At 35.0% G+C, this 14,537-nt stretch overlaps 1 protein-coding gene across 1 annotated transcript in view; it reads right to left on the reverse strand.

Moving 5' to 3' along the window:
* Positions 1-14,537, reverse strand: part of PCLO (piccolo presynaptic cytomatrix protein) — a 363,526-nt gene that overhangs the window by 91,877 nt on the left and 257,112 nt on the right. The gene's annotated exons all lie outside the window — the stretch shown is intronic.

The raw sequence follows: 14,537 nt of genomic DNA on the forward strand, positions 1-14,537 counted from the left end.
TACACCTGAAACACTTTAAAAATCAGCAAGGTATGGCTTGCATATATAAATTCGCAAATGAAATTTACATATTACAAAATTATCACATTTTGAATATAAAAAATTATCTAGGAAATATCAAAGACTACTGTTGAACTGTCTGAGCTTACCCACAGTTTTTTTTTTCTAGGTCTGAGTCTACTGAAAATATTTAGAATTAATGACTTCCACACTTCCAGATGTAAAACAGATATGCCTCCATTCATTAAAAAAACTGTAAAGAAAACAGATGATCACATATTTTGCAGTATTAATGGTCAATAATAAAAGGGTCATTGAGGGAGGATTACGTGAATGAAATGTCTTGCAAAGGCATGGCAACTAATTCATAGACTCATTATAAAGCAAGATCTGTATAGAGGTGCTAGTTTTAGTCTTTTGTACAATACATTAGAGAAGTGAAACATGAAGTGACATGACTTTTCTAACATCACACAGTTAGCTGATGGTAATGCAGAAATATGAACTCCATTTAACTCTCAGGCCAATGCTACTGTCAGTAAAGAGGAAAACTCATTCAAATTATGCTAACCAAAACTACATAGTAGCCCACCTGAATATAAACAACGTTCAAATGTGTAAAACCTAGCACAAAGAATACATATATTATCTATACTGACATATTTAACCACAATAAAGAAAGATAACTTAGAAATTATTTCATTATCTATATGACAATATCATTTGAAGATTTGGGCATGCAAAAATTGAAGATCTTATTGAACAAACAGAAAGTTGTTGTGGGATATATCATTTTATGGTGGGTAAACAGTGACCATTAGGAAAGCTGATTGGTTTTCTCATCTCTTTTCTCCACTTCACTCCCAGAAGGGAAACCAATTTCACATTTCTACAGGCACAACGATGGGAAATTAGGCTGAGGCCCGCTGGAAGGGAAAATGATGTAGGAAGGATTGTTCAATATCACTAATCATCAGGGAAATGCAAATCAAAAGCACAATGAGACATCATCTCACACCTGTTAGGATGGTTATTATTTAAAAAAAACCCAAACAAACAAACAAACAAAACCCCACAAAAGACAATGAAAGTATTGGTAAGGAAGTGAAGAAATTGGAGCTAGTGTACTCTGGTGGTTGCAATGCAAAATGGAGCAGCCACTATGGAAAACAGTATGAAGCTTCCTAAAAATTAAAAGTAGAATTACCACATGATCTAGCAATCTCACTTCCAGGTATTTATCCAAAAGAACTGAAATCAGGATCTTAAAGAGATATCAGCGCTCCTATGTTCTCTGCAGTGCTATACACAAGAGCCAAAATGTGGAGCCAAAATGTGGAAATAACCTAAATATACATTAACAGATAAATGGATAGAGAAAATACGGTTTATAAATATTAAGGAATATTATTCAGCCTTTATTGTTCAGCATTCAGGAAATCCTGTAATATGAGGCATGAATGAACCCTGAAAATATTATGCTAAGTGGAATAAACCAGTCACGGGAGGACAAATACTGCTTGATTCCATCTATATGAGGTATCTAAAATAGTCAAACTCATAGAAGCAAAGAATAGAATGGTGGTTGCCAGGGCCTGGGGGAGGGGGAAATGGGGAATTTCTTATTAACTTGTATAAAAGTTCAGTTATACAGGACAAATAAGCTTTAGATATCTGATAAATAACATTGTGCTTTTAATTAACAATACTGTATCGTACACTTAAAAACCTATGAAGAGGTTTTTAAGTTTCAATGTTAAAAGTACTAAACAGAATTTTAAAAAGAAAAAAAGAAGAATGTAGGGTGAATGAAAGGAAGGGGAGGTAGAGAGTTCTAGGGAGAAGATCTCCCCCAACAATGGTGGCTGGAGGTTGCAAGGGCAGTAGAGAGCAGTATCCTGCTTGCTTATATTATCCAGGGAAGATGGCATTACCTAAAAGAACAATTTCTGTACGGTGCCATTAGAAAACTTGACCTTAGATTTGGTGGCTCAACCTAGGCAGAATTACTCTCGTGAAAATTTGGTCACAGTTTAAAGGAGCCACCCACTGCCAAGGAAGCATGCAGGCTTGGACACTGCTCTCAATGCGGTGTGGGTCAAGGTACAGAGGCCCAACCCCCAGTGTTCTAGAATGTGTAAGAGCCTCACTGGGAACTTCCCCAGTGCTCGTGGGGCAGGCAACGTCAAAAAATTGAAGTGTTTCAACTTCTCACCAGTAGATGAAGGGAAGATTGGAACTGACTACATTTGATTTACAGAAAAAGTCGTACGTTTCTTACACTCCAGTATAGGTGTTGCAAATTCATGCTTTTTAAACAGAGTTAAGGTAAATAGGGGAATATATCCATGATTTGTGGGTACAATTTGAAGAAGATTATCGTGATAGGATTCTGTTTCTAATCACTCTGACCACTAAAATAATCTATTATTCCAGTTCAATATTTCCTGGAAGGATTGGTACAGATACCAAAGTCACTCTATGGCTACGGTTTATGGTGTTTAGAATTAGATATGTTACTTGAAACAGGCTACAACAGAATGTGGCTGAATAAGGCAGGAAAGGGGTTATGCACAGATTAGTAAAATTTTATTGACCCCCCCTGAAAATAATATAACATGTGGAGATATCCAATGATAGGTTTGTGATGCTATCATCTCATTTCAAATAGGGTGCAGTTCATAAATTTATAAACTTTTCTCAGTTTAATTTCCCTATTTATTTTGTTAAAATACTCAGAATGGATGTTTTCTATTGACTTTCTAATTAAATGGCATGAACAGATTAATGTCATCAAATCTAAAGGATATCATGACCAGCTAACAGTAACAGATTAATCCAAAATGCACTCAAGATTATATATAGAGATACAGAGTTGGGTTAAATGGACATAGGAAGCTAGGGAAAATGACACAATTGTGCGTGAGAAATGCTTGTCTTAACTGGTGCCTCCTCTACTTGCAGTATCCCTAGCGAACCAGCAAGGATTTTAACTTTAATTATGTTCTTAACCTTTTTTGATACTCATGTGTTCTGTACTATTCCCTTTATAAAGTTATTTAAATGTACCCCACTACTCAGACAATGGATTTTAACATAAAATATCATCAATTTATACCAGGAAAAGTGTTTTTTAATAAATACAGGAAACGTTTGAACCAGTGGCAAAATCATCATCCTCTCCACTGAGCATATATATAGAAGATACAAATTCCACTTCATAACATTATTTGACAGACAAAATGCACAGAGCTTTGCTTTGACTTCTGAGTTGTAACTTTAAATCATGTGCAAAATTGGACAAAAAGGAAACTATGTTTTGAAAAGTAAAGTTATAAAAAGAAATCTCCCAATCAAAATTTAAGAGCAAAAAATTCCAATATACTATTCTAGGGTATAAGAAAATACATTTTTTTTTTACAAAGAAGGAGAGTTTTTTAAAAAAATCATAACCTAAGAACTCATCACTAGAAATATTACAACATGGTCAATTTCTGTGCATAAAAATGTTGTTTTTATATTTTGCTTATTTGAGCCAAAGACACTATATAATTATTATGAATGGTATAATCAAAACTAAGAGTAAACTTTAAATACATAAATTCTTTCATCATTTGAAGAGTTAAAGGATAGAAATAAAACAGAGAAGTCATTTCAAACAATAAAAAATCAATAACCATTTTATCACCCTAAGAGAAACTTTACAAAAATAAAATGAATTATGTGTTAAGTTACTTCATAAGAAGTGCCAGTATTCTATTAACATCATGAAGAAGAACTAGCAAATAATTCACTTTGGCTGGATGGATGTTCAACACATAACAAATGCTATTTGATGGTAGAATTCTATTCAAAAAGTTCTCACAGTAAACAGAATGTAATTTCAATCTCTCTATATAATATAGTATATACAACATATTACAATTATTGATTTTTCCATTAATAAACCAGAGTTGTTTAAGAAGACACCTTAACAGCAATATCTGTCAAATAATAGAGAAAAAACTCAGCTATTTTCCCTCCAGCTCTTTAAAATTCATGTAGAGAAATGATCTCCTCTAATTCAGAAGCAAACATGATTAACAATCACAAAAAATAATGGTAACATATCTTAGATGAATTACACAAAACTTTCAGATGTATACCATCTAATTATAAGAAGTCTTTTTGATTAAAATGAATAAAATTAGATCTATTTCACTTATGTTAATCGTACCAACATGGGACTTCGTTGTTGTTTTTTTACGAAGTTATTTTGACCACTTTTTCTCATTTTATCTTTACAGCACTTCAGTAAAATAGGTAGGGTAAATGTAACTATTACTATGTTTACAGATCTGAAATCTGTTTTAGAAATTATACTGAGTGGTAGTTCAAAAAGCCAGGACTCCTGATTCCTCATCTACGTTCAAGAATATTAGCAATCTGAGGGCTTCATTTCTGTTTAGGTTGTATGACTTCTATTAAAGAATGTATATTTATTGTATTAATTAAAATAAGATTTAAGACTTGAATGTTAAATGCTCTGTAGGTCTGTTATATTATGTAGAGATTTAAGTTTTTTAAAAAAATGGTGAAGTACATTTTGGCCTACTAAACTTGAATACTGTGTACAGGAACAAATGAATGGACATATTGAGGTCATTTTCACTGAGCTGAAATTTAATACACATGTTGTATTAGTATTTATAGATATATGATATAATATCATTTATCTCCACATCCCCTGTTTCCACCTTGGTCTGAACAGCCACATTTCATGCCTGGATTATTTCTACAGCATCCTAACTGCTCTCCTTCCTATTCTTTACTCCTTCAAACTGTTCTCCTTATAGCAGTCAGAGTGATTTTATTTAAATGTCATTCAGCTTGTGTCAGCCCAGTGCCTTCTCATTTGACATTAATAGAAGCTGAAGTCCTTACACTGACCTAGAAGATGCTACCTCTGTTACTTCTGTTATTCTGTTACATCGGTTACTTCTCAGCCGGAAATTCCTGCTTTCTTCTCTCTCACTCACATCCTCACTCAGTGCCAGCCATGCTGGCCTCCCTGCGGTCTTATTATTCCTGGCACACACCGGGCAGGCTCTTGCTCTGGGCCTGTGCCCTTTTCATTCCTCTGCCTATAATACCAATAACTCCAAGCTCACTCCTTCCTCTCCTTGGGGGCTTTCCTCATTTTTTGCCTTCTTGGCGAGGCCTTCCCTGACATCCCATCTAAAATTTCAACCCTACCTTCCTATTTGGCATATCCACTCTCCTTGTTATCTTTTTCTCCTTAGCACTTATTACCACTTATTATGTGATACTTATAAGTAGGTTTTACTTTCTGTCTCACCTACTGAAATGTATGGTCCATGTTTTCTTCATTCATATCCCACAGGACCAAGAGAGGTTGCTCTATAGACCATGTATTTACAAACACACACACACACACACACGCGCTAGAACTTAGAAATCTCAAGCACCATACCTGACAGTGACGGGGATCTAGTAAAAACTAGAGAGTAAAAGAAAACAAAAGTAGCCTAAGAGGAAAAAAAAAGCAAATTTATTTTCTTCCACCACTCTCAGTGTAACTTAGTATATATATGAAAAACCTGTAGTCTGATATGAAAATCTGCATTCCCACAGAATATTCTTTCTGCTCCAGCCTCGTCACTATATCTGGAACATGGCTGTACTCCATCACTATAAATAAGTAAAATATGAACTATGTAAAAAATTAACCAATGAAAGAGATAAAAGTCTAAAAAGATCTGTTTCAGTTCCTGGAGAGTTCTTTGCCCTCAGGAGCTTACAGTCTGTTCTTAGACATTACCTGAAAGTTACCTGGAATTCTCTGGGAGGGGAGGAGGCATATCTGTAACCCACACTTAGTTATGATACTGGTTCTGACAGAAGCCTGCAGAATCAACCAATGTATTCTGCATTTCTATATTTCTCTTACTGAAACTAGAAGAAAATACACATTGTCAAAAAAGTTATTAAATCATGGGTTTTCTTTCCGTAAATACATCTTTCTCCTAGTTCTTCAGGTTTATTTTATATTTTTGTTCATTCAGACCCTGACCAAACTTTTCCTCCACAGTCAACATCCTCTATCCACTGCCCTTCTAGGCTGTAACCACCTTGAAAGCAAGGTGGAATTATAGAATGATAGAATTCTAGGATATACCTGTAGAGTAGTTACTGAAGAAACGTTTTGACCCATTTGCATTCTTTATTATTTCCCATATTCCTGATATTCTCACCTCTACTCCTTCCTAAAACCTTCTTTCTGAACTCCCTTTTTATCACCTCCATCTATCTTGTCAGTATATTACTGCTGCATACCAATACGTCCTTACAGTTCCGCAGTAAGCACTTCAGTGTTCTCCCCCAATAAGAAACAATATCTCATGCAGGGATGAATTCAAGTATTGTAAGGCCTGAAGCTTATGCAATTTTAAGAAAAAAGAGAAAATTATGAATACAAAATTGATACATGTGAATATCTGTTAAAAGGACAAAATAAATCACAACAAATTACAAAAGTTAAAAAGCTGACAAATGCCACAAACATCACATATGTTTTTTAACTTCCTGGAGCCTTGGAAGGGACGTGTACAGGTGAGGAAGGAGCCCTGAGACGTAAGGGTCATGATTTATCCATTCTGATTTCATTCCTTTCATTCTATGTAATTAGTCTCACATTCTTAATTCTAGGGCTCACATTTCCGTCTTATGTAACATACATAACTTATTATAGCACACATACTACTGTTTTGCTTCCTCTTTCCACACCTTAGATTGTATGATTCTTCTCAAGGTTCAATCTCTCTGCATCTCTTCAACAGATAAAGTGTCTCAAAAGTATGCATTACAGAAGGGTCTTGTGGAGGGCCCCCTTCACTTAATGCTGAACACCCAGTGAGTTTCTGTGATTTGTCAACAGCCATAAAAAGGAGTTGATGAGAAAGATCAGTCCACACACTGGGTGCCAGACACCTGACATCTGACACCTACACCACGATTCTATTCACTAACAAGATATGCTTTCAGCGACTTACAGACCATGAGAGTTACATAAGCAGATATTCATTGTATGTATGTCCATAGACTTTAATCAGACATGAGATTAATAAATTGTTGATAAGAAGAAAAACTTAGAAGCCTTTTTATAAGACTAGCCAAAAGTATGGTTTTACGGTTAGGAGGTGATATATTTACATGGGACATGACTTAATCACTTCAGGTTTTAAATTTTTTTTAAATTTATTCAGGCCTAATAAATACCTAAAATGATATTCCATTATAGCAGAATACCTCTAGCAGATCAATGCTCCTTTACAGGAAGCCTGAACTTTGTGAGATTAACTGTCATCTATGAAAATAATTTCGTCTATCCTTAACAAAGTAGTTTCTTTAGTCTAGATCTTCATAGTTAACTAAGCATGAAAAATACATCAGCTCCTTTCATACTCACAGTTAGCCCCATGAGATAGGTCTTGAAACCTCCTAACTGAAACATCAACCCATCCAGATGAGATAAAAGGAGACTCAGAGGACATAAACAACTTGCCTAACATCATGAGGATGACATTAATTCAGAGTCTTCTGACTTCAAATCTGTGCTTTTTCCATTAGGAATATTCCAAATCCCTGCAGTTCAGAGCTCAGACCTGACCACGGTCAATTATCTACGCATGTTCAGAGAGAGGGGACGGAATTCAAGCTTAAGTAGCACATACTATTCTTATCATCAAAGATCTCCAAAGTAAGTACCATCTTTTCACTACTTCTGTGAAATACTATATCAAACACTATATTAAATGTTTCTGACACATTATTTGTAAACCTGATAACAATTGTGCAGCCACTATTATTATCCCGATTTCCCAAATGAGAACACCAAAGTACTAAAAGTTAAACGACTTATCCAGGCAAAAAGTAGCAGAGCTCAATCTAAATCCTGATGTGTCTGACTCTAAAAACATTCTCTTTATATAATGAAGACCTTGAAGCACTGGCTGTTTGAAGATTTTTTACAGCTATTAAAGACAGTTCAGCATCCTTGCTTCCAAAATAGCAACTCCAAGTTCATACACACCAAAATGTAGCCTGTTATGGCATACTGATTAGACAAATCCAGAAATTTAAAAACAGAAACAACTGTTAATCATTAATCAGTATCACTTGAACATACATATATATTTCAAGCTATACCACTCTTATTGATAAAAGCAATCAAATTAGGATATGGAGTATTATACATACTAAAAAATGTGTAAAAAAAAAGGGCAATTATTTCATTTTCTTGATGTCCCTATCGGAAATACTGACTCAAACATAGTTTCCTCTGATTAATTTCAAAATAAATGGGTAAAGAAGAGAAACATCTTTCTTTGTCCTGGCAATACAGCTAATCATTAATATGTAAGTATGATATCACTGCATCTTAAAAATAGTATATTACAACCTACCAGTCCAGGTACCCACAATTTATATTCTTTCTTTCCAGAAGATAGTTTCCTAAATATTTTTTAGAAAAATCCTTGTATCAACAAGAAATATGATCTTGTGCCATGTGTACCTGACACACTATCTTGCAGGAATTCTGAGAAATCTCATGCTAATGACCAATCCGTACCTGGTAATCCCCCTGGAACAAGAATAAGGAAGCTCACTCATCTGTGTGGTGTGTTTCCTGGTCTCCAGCTTTGATCACTGCCATGCCATCTGTAACATATGCCAAAAAAGCATAAGCAGAAGTAGAGACTTTCTTGCCTCGGAACATTATCCTTTAAGTCACACAGGAGTGTGTCCTCTACTGGAATTAGCTCTTCTACCATAGTTCTTCAGGACAGGGAATTCCAGAGGCGAACTTCTAAAATCAAAACCACCATGCCAAAAACACCTAACCTCACCTCCACTCCAATCACTGATTCTCAAATATAAATCCAACAACATTTTCTTGCCCGAAACCCTGTCAGTTCATCTTTAAGAGGTGCTAACTAGCCGAATCAATATCCCCTACACCGAGACAACTAGAAACTGAGAATTTGGAAATATCCATGAACTAGAATTTATGCCACAGGTACATTTCCTCACAGAATAGCATATAGACAAACTAAGGTAAACTAATTTCCTTACAGGTCTACCTACTGGCCTGGGAGAAGGTAATTTTCCACATAGCTCTGGCTAAATCCTTAAGCAAACATTGTATATCATTGGTTTTAACTTTTTGCTCTCCTAGTCTATGTTCCTACTGATTCATTAAGAAGCTTCTTGAAGCTACATTCAGAGCTTAACACTATATTCCTATCTTAGCTCCAAACAGCGTTGTCCAAACAAATATGATTTTATTATCAATAATAAAGACACAATTTATCTTCAAAATACTTCAACTAAATTGATTTTCAGCTGGAAAACCTAACAATATAAACAAATATCTGTTTTTGGTTCAATGGCTAAAATGTGTTTAGTTCTTATGGATTCACTGTTCTCTTGTGAAAACTGTTGAAATATGAAAGGTATCATGCAGGTAACATATTTCACAATTATGATGTTATGATACACAATACTAGGGGGAAAATCATTTGGAGAATAATTTCAGAAGTCCAGCGATTAAATAAAGCTTAGAACCAATGATATGCACATAAAGGATTAGGTTTGGCCCATTATACTTCCTAAACAAACTTTTATTTTATTTATATTTTCTACTCTTCCTTTTCTGCAGATATAAAATTGTTGTAAGTTGATATAAAATGATACAACTTGTTAATAAGTCTAACAATTGCTATGTGTTAATTTTTTTAAATGTCCTAATGTATTTTATTGTATTGATTCAAAATACAATGATTAAATCTCTAAGAAGAACAAAGGTCCAGCATTGTGAACCCATGGAAGACTCAAAATAAAAATTTTTTTTTTCTAAATTAACCTATACCTTCAATATAATCACTACCAATTTTCAACAGAGATTTTCCTGAAAACTGACAAGCCGGTTCTAGAATGTATATGCAAGACCAAAGGTCAAGAATTGTCCCAAGAGGATTTTGAATAACAACAGTATGGTAGATTACCTACCATATGTCAGGACTTAAAGTCATCATAATTACAACAGTGTGACGCTGATGTAGGGATAGACAAATAGACAAGCTAGAACAAACATCTCATAAAAGACCCACACATGTACAAAAAAATCAATATATGACAGATGGGGCACTGTAGATCAGTGGGCGCAACGATACACTCTTCAATAAATGGTGCACAGGCAACTGATTATCCATACTGATGGGGGAGAAAACTAAAATTTCCAGTCAGAGCACGATAGACTAAAAATAACTTAATTCTGTGTCTATAAGGACATTATATAAAGAGTACGATTTCACAATTTTTAGAAGGAAATATAGGCTAATATTTGAAGACTTCAGGGCAAGGAGAATTTCCTAAATAATATAGAACATTTATAAAACTTAATAGAAACAAAACAAGCCAACTATGTTAAAATTTCAACTTTAAAAAAAAAAAAAGACACTAAAAAAACAAGCCACATACTGGGAAAAGATATTTACAGCCTACATACTTGGAAAAGATATTTACAGCCTACATACTTGACAAACGATTATAACCAGAATACATAAAGATTCTCTAAAATTCAATTTAAAAGACATAAACAGGGCTTCCCTGGTGGCGCAGTGGTTGAGAGTCTGCCTGCCGATGCAGGGGACACCGGTTCATGCCCCGGTCTGGGAGGATCCCGCATGCCGCGGAGCGGCTGGGCCCGTGAGCCATGGCCGCTGAGCCTGCGCGTCTGGAGCCTGTGCCCCGCAGCGGGAGAGGCCACAACAGTGAGAGGCCCGCGTACCACAAAAAAAAAAAAAAAAAAAAGACATAAACAATCCAAATAAAGAATAAGCAAAAGAAAAAGCAAATCACAGATGAGGAAAACCCAAGTGCTAACAAGATTAGTAACATATTATCATACTCAACATGACTGAAGGTAAGGTGAACGAAGAAAACAATGGCCTATCATTTCACATTATATTTGAAAAAGAAAATGTTGAGAAAGAGGAACAAGGATATAAAGGTATAAGAACACTAATTTACTACGGATGAATGTAAAAATAGCGTAACACTTTGGAGAGCAACTTGGAAAAATCAACTACTGTTGAAGAAACCACACAACGTTCTCCTATATTATTTAATAAGATAGTCACTATAACCCAGGAATTGAACTTCTTCTAAATTTTTTTGCACTTTTATTATAGAAGAAACTTCTGTACATGTGCAAAAGGAGACTAATTCAAAAAATTAATTACAGCATTGTTGGAAATAGTAAAAAAAAAACTCATATATAACCGAAATAACCAGAGAATGTTTAAATTAAACTGTAGTAGAGACATACAGTAATAGAATTCTGTCCTGAAGTGAAAATAAATAACTAGAACGACATGTGTGTACACGTAGCTATTTTAGATAAACCATTTTAGATAAAACTCATAAACTCTGGAACTAAAAAAAGTGGCAAAAATACATGTACAGTAAACTATCATTTATATAAAATTTCATAAACAAGCAAAATGAATCCTTATAAAATTTATGAATACATACATAAAACTATAAAGAAAAGCAAGTGAAGGGTAATCTCAAATTAAGTCTAGTGGTTTATTTTGGGCGAGTAAGAGAGGTTTGGGAGAGGAGAGGTAACTACAGGAGGCTTTAATTGGTTTATAGGTACTTATCTCTCCTAAAAATATGAAACAAATAGGCAAAATGTTAAGACTTAAAACAATATGGTGAGTACATGGTTGTTTGCCATATTATTCTCTACAGCTTTTTTGTACACTCAAACACTTGTAATGAAAATTACAGGTCAGTGCCCAATTAACTGTTAAACTGCATACATCAAACCGTGAATGCTGAGACGCTCCCTCTGCCCCACTTCCGTCGGGGAAGGCAGAACAGAAGATGTGTGATGTGGAGTTGCACAACCCAATAGATGAGAAATCTTATAAAGCAAATGTTTTTGTTTTTGTTTTTGTTTTGCGGTACGCGGGCCTCTCACTGCTGTGGCCTCTCCCGTTGTGGAGCACAGGCTTCGGACGCGCAGGCTCAGCGGCCATGGCTCACGGGCCCAGCCGCTCCGCGTTATGTGGGATCTTCCCGGACCGGGGCACGAACCCGCGTCCCCTGCATCGGCAGGCGGACTCTCAACCACTGCGCCACCAGGGAAGCCCCCAAGGCAAATCTTTTAAGGCAGTTTTCCTGATTGTGGAGGAGGCCCAGACTAAGGAAAATCACATCCACTTTCAACGAATTAGCAAACATCAAACCCTGACTTCCTGTGTTTACCGTGTAACGGAGAAATGCAACCACTGAGCTGCTTCAGTAAAATTTTCCAAGATTGAGAGCAAAACTCACTCACCATTTAAGTGCAAATGAATCAGAAAGAGACGTGTCAGGCAGCAAACATTTCCATGTAGGACTTGCTATTTTGAGTTTAGATTTTAATTTCTAATTTAAAACTCATCTGTTTTGTGCCCTTCACCCTCTCTCCACCAGACAGCCAACACAAAGACTGGGAGATTCTGGACTGGTGAAGAACCCAGTAGACAACTGTAGATTCTGGGTTGTACTGGCAAAAACAGGATCTAGATATTGACAGTCAAGATAGCATCGTGAGTCTAACAGAAATACTACCAAGAGTTGTAATAAAGATTTATGTTTTAAGAGAAAATAAAGTAAATCTGGAAATCATAAATAACAAATTATATGTGTGAGTTATGTAACAACTGGACTCTAATAATCAGAGGATCTATAGTCATAGAGAGGCCTGGCTTAGCACTTGGCAAAACTTTGGGAGAATTAATAAATAATACAATTAATAAAAGTAAAATCTTAGGTCACATGCACACAGCTTTTAATGATTTCCCACTTTACCCAATGAAACAAACTGCAAAACTATTATTTCCAAAAATGATGATGACTTTAATGGCAGTCTCTGAGTTTATAAAATCACAGATGTAATTTTAGGTTCATTTCAGTTTCCTTTCTTGAATGGGTTTGTATTATATCTATTATTAATTTAGGTGCATGAACTTAAAAATGGTCATATAAGTTGCCAAATGCAAAGAGCATCACTTCATCACAGAGTGCTTCACTGAAATTGTACATAAAAATCATCCTGATTTGTAGCATTTGCTGATTTTCATGGTGTAAGGACAAAGAAGGGTATGAAATTTTATCTTTAAATTATTCGAGTATCTTTGTCAACTATATCAGGCAAAGTTACTGTTGCAAATTTTATCTTAAAATAAAAATAGCATATTCATTTCTTTCTGAAGTATGCTATTAGAAAGCAATCATATCACTCCCATCCTTACAAACAGGCCTCAATTCCTGTATCTTAACTAGACTGCAATACCAACAGAGTAGCATTAGGCATGATAGGATTATAGTCATAGAAAATTCACAGAGACCCAGTGTTTGCTCATAATGGTTATTTCTTGATTCATATAGTCTTTTCCTTCATTTAGCTATGTGGCTAAACCTCCAATTTTCCTTGTTGTATGAATACCATTAGAATATTTTCAATAATATGCTTTCAGTTATATATGTGGTGATGTCCTGGTAAACTGGCATTCTGAAAATCAACAGGCAAATAAATGGACAAAAAAGGCCTGATTCATAGCATTTGCCTATTTTCATGTTGTAAATACTGTCACCATGGCCAATTCAAGCTAACAATGTGATGGTACTGAGTGTGAAGTTGGGAAGAGATATTCAAAACATCTCTTAGTGAGTTGGGCAAGCTGCTTCCAGCAGAACACTGTGATGAATAAATACTGCCTCAAATTTGTGTTTATTCGAATTGTCTATCAAAATATCTAGGGATTTTTTTCAGTAGGTTCCAATATATTTAATTTAAGACAATGACAGGGAATAATCTTAACATAATTCAGTTTCAAACAATAACAGGCAACATTTTATTAAACGATGAAACAACAGAAAAATGCTTTCTAAATAACATTTAATTTAGGATAAAAATAGAAGGATAGACTGAGGCTGCTTTATGATAAATATATTCGTGGTAAGCAATCTAACTGAAAACTTGTAAACTATATCTATGTTAGGTTTTGGAAAATGCAAATGATCACATCGTCTAATTAATGACTGAAAATTATTGTGTATCTCGAGAATCAAGCTGTAACCTTTTACTGAAAGAAACATCATTTTATGGCCCATAAGACACATCTGTAAAGTTCATTACTTTAAAATACTTTATGATGTAATGAGGTGAATAGAATAGTACCTAGCACAGGAGTTGGCAATTTTTTTTCTTGAAAGGGTCAGAGAGAATATATATATTTTAGGCTTTGTAGACCATACAGTCTCTGTTGTGAATGCAGTTCTGCTATTGTAGTGGGAAAACACCCGTGTTCAATATGTAAATTAATAATCCTGGCTGTGTTCTAATGAAACAATGTTTACAGAAACAGGCAGCAGATGGATTTGGCTTGTGGGTCATCCATAGTTTGCTGACCTGACTT

This window comes from Delphinus delphis, chromosome 9 (genome assembly GCF_949987515.2).
Source record: "Delphinus delphis chromosome 9, mDelDel1.2, whole genome shotgun sequence".
Lineage (NCBI taxonomy): Eukaryota > Metazoa > Chordata > Mammalia > Artiodactyla > Delphinidae > Delphinus > Delphinus delphis.